Genomic DNA, 7,500 nt, shown 5'->3' on the forward strand with positions numbered 1-7,500 from the left:
CGCCGTCGCCACGGCGGTGCACCGGGAGTCGTTCTGAGGCAGTGCGGGAATCGGGATCGGTTAGCTGCAGGTATGCCCGGTAGAGGCCCGGTCTACCCGCAAGAGGCCGGTGTACCCGGGAACAGGCGAACCGGGGGGAAATCGAGATCGCCCAAACAGAGGGTGAGATTTTGACGTAGGTACCTCAGTTCTTCCTTCCTCCTGCCTCCGGGAGGCACTTGGCTGCCGCGGAGGGCATAACGGTCCAACCGTCGCCAGGAGAAGTCCGGAACGCTCGGTGGGGCAGAATCCGCCGTGCGTCGTTACGGGAACCTCTGCGGTCGCCCCGGCGTGGATCGGGAGGGGGGGCCTTCTGCCGGTGAGCTAGGCATCGGATTCGGCTCTACCCGTAGGTCTATGCTGTAGAGGCACGGTGTACAGGCAGAAACCGGACGGTCAAAAAACCGGTCGCGGTCGCCAGGAGTAGCCCGGAACGGCGATCGTCGGCGTGCGGAGGGTCCGCCGTCGTCGTTTCGGGCAAACTCCGCCGTTCGCACGGCGTGCACCGGAGTCGTCTGCTGCCGGGAGGTGCCGGGCTCGGGATCGGTCTAGCTGAGGTCTCACACGGTAGAGGCCCGGTCTACCCGGGGACAGGCGAACCGGGTGGGGGGGAATCCGAGCATCGCCTAACAGGAGGGTGAGATTTGACTTAGTAGGTAAGGACGTACCTCACTCCCCTCCAGAGGCAGTTAGCAGCGCGGACGGGCATACGTCGCCGGTCGACCGTAGAAGTCCGGAAAGGCGCGTGGCCTGCGCTCGAAGTCCGCGTGGTCGTTCGGGTAAACTCCGCGGTCGCACGGCGTGGAGCGGGGGGGGGGCTTCTACCGCAGCAGCTCTGCATCAGGATCGGTTACACAGAGGTCTAGTCGGTAGCGGGCCCGGTCTACCCAAGAGAGGCCCGGTGTTACCTGGGAACAGCAGAAACGAAGGGAAATCGAGCAACGCATGATACGGTGGTGAGATTTTTGCTTTAGGTGCGTAGCTACCTTCCTTCCTTACTTCCTTCCTTCCTTCCTTCTTCCTCCCTCCCTCCCTACTCTACCTTCCCTCGCTCCCGCGGCTCCCTCCCTCCCTCCCCCCCCCCCCCTCCCCCTTTTTTTTTTTCGGGAGGTACTTGGCCGCCGCGGACGGGGAAAAAGTTCAGTCAGCGCTCGCCAGGAGGAAGTCCGGAAACGGCAGTCGGCCTTGCGCAGAGTCCGCCGTAGACGGTTCTGGGAACCTCTGCGATCGCCCCTGAAGTAGGACCAGGGGTCGTTTCCTGCACAGTGGCGGGTGGTGGATCGTTACTACCGCAGTCTACCCGGGAGAGGCACCGTGTAACGGCGAGGGAGGAGAACCGGAGGGAAAGCAATCTCTCTCTTGTTTTTGTCGCGTGCGGTGCGTGAGCGATGCGTGTGTGTGCGAGGGGGGTTGTGTTGTGTGGTGTGAGAGAGAGAGAGATGATGAGTAGTTGAAGAGAGAGAGAGAGAGCAGGCGCGACCTCATGCGTGCATGGGTGTGACTGCGCGGTCTGCCGCGCGTGTCTGATTGCGAGTGCCGCGGTTCCCTGCGGTGCGTGCGTTGAGCGACTGCGGCGTCTTTCATTGCGTTGTGCTGCGAGCCGTTGGAGTCTCTGCGCGTGTGTGGGAGAGCAGGGGCGACGGCGGCGTTGCCTGGGCGGGTGTACTCCTTGCGCGCGCCGCGCGTCTGGCTGCGCCTCCGCCTGTGAGCGCGAAGCCAGCGCGCTTGCGCTGCTGCGCTCTCGGCGCGTCTGGCCCCACCAGTCGAGGGTTGTGTGCGTGTGCGTTGAACGACGGCGTGGCCCTCTGACTGGTGTGACGCCTGTGAGTGCTCAGCCTCCGCGACTGCGTGCCTGGTGTGGTATGTGTTCAGCGCGCGTGTGTCCATGAGCGTCTGCGTCTGCAAGTTTGTACCTATGCGTGGTGTGCGTGGCGTGTGCGCATGTAGCTAGGATTGAGTGTGTGCGCGCGCGAGCGCTCCTCTCCCGCGGCCCGCTTGCGCTGTCTGCGCGGCCGTGCCACTGTGCACGTGTCTACCCGGAAAACGAGGGTATGTTTGTTTTTGGCGAGTGGGCGTGGCCCGCAGCGCGAGTGCTCTCCGGTATCCCGGCAGAAGGAGGAAGGGACGTTGGCGAGCCGGGTTCCAAGTTGCGGGTGTGCGGGCGTCGGTGTCTACCCGGTCAAAGGAGGGAAAAAAAAAAAAAAAAAAAAGAAATAGAAAAAAAAAGGGGGGGGGGAAAGAAAAGAAAGGTGAAACGCAGCGAGGGTCGCGTTCGGCGCCTGTACTCCTCGCCCGATCCGGCGGGCCGCCAAAGGGCAGCCGCGGAGCTCTCGCGCGCCTGCGCGCGGAGAGGCTCCTGCGGCTGCTGCCTTTGGCGGCCGCCGGATCGTCCCCCCCGCCCTCCTCCCCTCCCTCTTCCCCCCCCGCCCGACACCCGCCTTGTCCACCAGGTCTACCGGGGGACGGGCAGGACCGCGACGGCCGGGGCAGCCCCTCCCGCGAGGGCTGCATTCCGCCGGCCGACCGGCCCCCGCCCCGGGTGTGTCGGGCGGGAGAGGGAATGTGGAGGAAGGAGGGGGGGGACGTGTGACCAGCGGGCACCTTCGAGGGAGCCCGCGCTACCTCGTCGCTCGCTCGCTCAGCGCTCGCCAACGGACGGACAAAAGCTTGTGTCGAGGGCTGACTTTCAATAGATCGCAGCGAGGGGAGTCTGCTCTGCTACGCACGAAACCCCGACCCAGAATCAGGGCGGGTACCGAATGATTAGCACCGGGTTCCCCGCGAACGTCGGGCGCTTCGCCGCAGGCGATAGGTCTGGCCCCCTCCGGCCACGCTCCGCTTCCGTGACGGACGGCTCTCCGCACCGGGCCGGGAGGCCCGGCTATTCCGAGGACCACCGAGGCTCCTCGCGCTGCGGTATCGTTACGTTTAGGGGATTCTGACTTAGAGGCGTTCAGTCATAATCCCACGCTGGTAGCTTCGCCCATTGCTCCTCAGCCAAGCGCGTACACAAATGTCTGACACCTGCGGTTCCTCTCTATGAGCAGGGATTACTAGTGCAAAAACACATTCATCAGTAGGTAAAACTAACCTGTCTCACGCCGACGGTCTAAACCCAGCTCACGCTCCCATTAGTGGGTGAACAATTCCAAAGCTTGGTGAATTCTGATTCACAATGATAGGAAGAGCCGACTCGAGGATCAAAAAGCGGATTCCGTCGTTATGAACGCTTGCCGCCAATAAGCAGTTATAACTGTGGTACCGTTTCTGACACCTCCTGCTTAAACCCAAAAAGTCAGAAGGATCGTGAGGCCCCGCTTTCACGGTCTGTTTTCGTAATGAAAATCAAGATCAAGCGAGCTTTTGCCTTTCTGCTCCGCGGGAGGTTTCTGTCCTCCCTGAGATCGCCTTAGGACACCTGCGTTACGGGTTGACAGGTGTCCGCCCCAGTCCAACTCCCCACCTTAACTCTGTCCCCGGAGCGGGTCCGCGCCCGGCCCCGGCGCCGGGCGCTTGACCAGAATCGAGCCCCTCGGGGCTCGCCCCCCGCCTCCACCGGGTAACTGAAAAAACGGTCAGAAGTAGTGGTATTTCACCGGCATCCTGGCGGGCCTCCCACTTATTCTACGGCCTTCTCATGTCTCTTCCAGGGCCAGACTAGAGTCAAGCTCAACTTGTCTTCTTTCGCCGCTGATTTCCGCCAAGCCGTTCCCATTGGCTGTGGTTCGCTAGATAGTGGTAGGACGTGGGAATCTCGTTCATCCATTCATGCGCGTCACTAATTAGATGACGAGGCATTGCTAACTTACGAAGATCATGTTGCTCCCGCCGTTTACCCCGCGCTTCATTGAATTTCCTTCACTTGACATTCAGAGCACTGGGCAGAAATCACTATCGCGTCAACACCCGCCGCGGGCCTTCGCATTCTTTGTTTTAATTAAACAGTCGGGATTCCCCCTGGTCCGCGCCAGTTCTAAAGTCAGCTTCTAGGCGGCCGGCCGAGGCGGGACGACGGTGCCGCCGCCGGCCCCGGCGAGGGTGGCGTGACGGCCGCCGCCCGCCGCAGCTGGTGTGGGCACCACGGGAAGGGGCCCGGCTCGCCTCCGGATCGCCGGCCGCGCCCTCCGACCCCGCCCGCCCCCCGTGAGGGGTCGGGGGGGCGGAGAAGCGGCTGTTCCTCTCCCAGCCGCGGCGCGCCGCCCGGCCCCCTTCGCGCCCCAGCCCGACCGGCCCATCCCTCAGAGCCAATCCTTATCCCGAAGTTACGGATCCTGCTTGCCGACTTCCCTTCCTACATTGTTTCTACATTCCAGAGCCGTTCACCTTGGAGACCTGCTGCGGATATGGGTACGGCCCGGCGCGAGATTTACACCATCTCCCCGGATCGTTCAAGGTGCCACAGCGAGATCTCACACGGACGGCCGCCGAACCGCGACGCTTTTCCAGTCGCGGGCCCCTCTCTCGGGTGCGAACCCATTCCAGGCGCCCTTGCCCTTCACAAAGAAAAGAGAACTCTCCCCGGGGACTTCCGCCGTCTTTCTTCCTCGTGAGCGTCCGCGTTGACCGCAACCTGGACGCCTCGCGGCGCCCGTCCCGCCACTCCGGTTCGGGGATCTGAACCCGACTCCCTTTCGATCGGCTGAGGCGACGGAGGCTCGCCCGTCCCTTCGTAACGGCACCTCGCCTTATCCTCCTCAGGACCAGACTGGACCCGGTTTCAACTGCTGTTCACGGGTGTTTGACGCCTTCTCCACTTCGGCCTTCAAAGTCTCGTTTGAATATTATGCTACTACCACACAAATCTGCGCCCACGCGGCGGCTCCACCCGGGCCCCACGCCCTAGCCTTCAAGGCGCCGCGCGGCGGCCCTCCTACTCTCGCCGGCCTACGCCCCCGGGGCACGTTTTGGCCGGCGACGGCCGGTATGGGCCGACGCTCCAGCGCCACCATTTTCAGGCTAGTTTGATTCGCAGGTGAATTTGTTACCCACTCCTTAGCGGATTCCGACTTCCATGCCACCGTCCTGCTGTCTATATCAACCAACACCTTTTCTGGGTTCTGATGAGCGCGCAATCGGGCGCCTTAACCCGCGTTTCGGTTCATCGCAGCGCCAGTTCTGCTTACCAAACAGTGGCCCACTAGGCTCTCGCCTATTCCACGCCCGGACTCCACGCCAGCGAGCCTGGCTTCTACCCATTTAAAGTTTGAGAATAGGTGAAGATCGTTTTCGGCCCCAAGACCTCTAATCATTCGCTTTGACCGGTAAAACTGCGGCAGCCCTTGTGCCCGCGATCGCCACTTATCCTGAGGGGAACTCCGGAGGGAACCAGCTACCTAGATGGTTCGATTAGTCTTTCGCCCCTATACCCAGGTCGAACGACCGATTTGCACGTCAGGACCCTACGGGACCTCCACCAGCGTTTCCTCTGGCTTCGCCCTGCCCAGGCATAGTTCACCATCTTTCGGGTCCTAGCACGCGCGCTCTAAACGCTCCACCTCCCCCGACGGGGCGGGCGGACGGGCCGGTGGTGCGCCCTCCGCTCGGAGCCTCGGGATCCCACCTCGGCGCGCGCGCCGGCCCTCACCTTCATTGCGCCAACGTGGCTTTCGTCTGCAGCCTCTGACCTCGCGCGCGCCGTGTTTAGACTCTTGGTCCGTGTTTCAAGACGGGTCGGTGGGTCGGCCGACGTCGCCGGGCGGACCCCGTGCGCGCCGGCGCGGCCCCGATACCCCCCGGGACGGCGCGACGGCGTCGGGGCGCACTGACAACAGTCCGTCCCGGGAGACGGTCGCGTCCGGGGGCGGGGGGCCCCGGCCCCCGCACGCGCCGGCCCCCGCGCCGCCTGCCCGCCGCCGGCCCCCGCGAGGGGGGCGGCGGCGGGAGCGGCGGCGGTTGAGCCGACCCCCCGGGGGGGGGAGGCGGGCGCGCGGCGGTCTTCTCCCTCGGCCCCGGGATGAGGCGAGAGCTGCTGCCGGCGGGGGGGCTGTACAACCCGCCGCCCGGCGGGGGCGGCGGGCCACCTGCCCGGCCTGAGGCCTTCCCAGCCGACCCGGAGCCGGTCGCGGCGCACCGCACCGGCGGGAAATGCGCCGACGGGGGCCGGAGCCGTCCGGAGCGGTGTGTGGTCCCCTCCACGGAACCCACCTCCCCGCGAGGGGGCGAGGGAGGAGGGGATCCGCCGGCCCGGCCCGGCCGACGGACCCGCCCGGGTTGAATCCTCCCGGGCGGCTGCGCGGACCCCACCCGTTTACCTCTTAACGGTTTCACCCCCTCTTGAACTCTCTCTTCAAAGTTCTTTTCATTTCCCTACGGTACTTGTCGACTATCGGTCTCGTGCCGGTATTTAAGCCTTAGATGGAGTTTACCAACCCGCTTTGGCTGCATTCCCAAGCAACCCGACTCCGAGAAGACCCGGTCCCGGCGCGCCGGGGCCGCCACCGGCCTCACACCGTCCGCGGGCTGTGCCTCGATCAGAAGGACTTGGGCGCCCCTGCCGGAAGCGCCGCCGGGGAAGTGGGTCTTCCGTACGCCACATTTCCCGCGTCCCACCGCGGGACGGGATTCGGCGCTGGGCTCTTCCCTCTTCACTCGCCGTTACTGAGGATCCTGGTTAGTTCTTTTCCTCCGCTGACTAATATGCTTAAATTCAGCGGGTCGCCACGTCCGATCTGAGGTCGCGGTCCGAGAGGAAGGTCGCGGGGGACGCCGAGAGCGGGCCCGGGCGCCGCCCTCACCGCGAGGGCCCCCCACGGGGGGAAACGGCCGAAACGGGGGCGCGGTCGTAAGGCGGACCCGGCGGGCGGGGAAGCCGGACGGGGGCCGGGGCGCGGCGCTGGCGCGCGGGCAAGCAACGGGGACACCGCAGTACAGCCGCTCGGAGCGCGCTCTCCGACCCGACCCGACCGTCCCGCGCACGCGGGACCGCCGGACCCACACGGGAGACGCGGCCCGTCGCGACGCCGGGGGGGCCGGCCACCTCCCGCGGAGGAGGCGCCGACACCCGCGGGGGCGAGCGCGCTCGGGGGGCTTCCCCGGACGGGACCGCCGCACGCGACGTAGCGGACGGACCCCCCGAGCTCCCGCCCGGCGGGGCGGAGCGGGGCCGACCGGCGGAGAGGGACGGACGCCGTCGGGGTCTGGGACTGGGGGGACGGAGGCGCTGCGGCCCCAGAACCCCAGCCGCCGGAGGCGGCGGCGCTCGTCCCGGAGGGACTCGGGACGCCGATCCCCCCCCGCGCCGGGCGAGGGGGAAGGCGCCCGGACCCTCGGCGGGGCGGGCGTGTCGCGGCTCGCGGGCGATTGAACCGTCAGGCGACGCTCAGACGGGCGTAGCCCCGGGCGGGAACCCGGGCCGCATGTGCGTTCGAAGGGTCGATGATCAATGTGTCCTGCAATTCACATTAGTTCTCGCAGCTAGCTGCGTTCTTCATCGACGCACGAGCCCGAGTGATCCACCCCGCT

General features: G+C 65.6%; 1 non-coding gene across 1 annotated transcript in view; it reads right to left on the minus strand.

The window, feature by feature from the left end:
- Nucleotides 1–7,351: 7,351 nt before the first annotated feature.
- Nucleotides 7,352–7,500, minus strand: part of LOC120296979 — a 156-nt gene continuing 7 nt past the window's right edge. The window contains exon 1 of the ribosomal RNA XR_005553649.1: nt 7,352–7,500. This exon is cut by the window's right edge and continues 7 nt beyond it. This is a non-coding gene — a ribosomal RNA (5.8S ribosomal RNA).

Source organism: Crotalus tigris, unplaced genomic scaffold (assembly GCF_016545835.1).
Source record: "Crotalus tigris isolate CLP2741 ecotype Arizona unplaced genomic scaffold, ASM1654583v1 scf7180000022382.27333, whole genome shotgun sequence".
Lineage (NCBI taxonomy): Eukaryota > Metazoa > Chordata > Lepidosauria > Squamata > Viperidae > Crotalus > Crotalus tigris.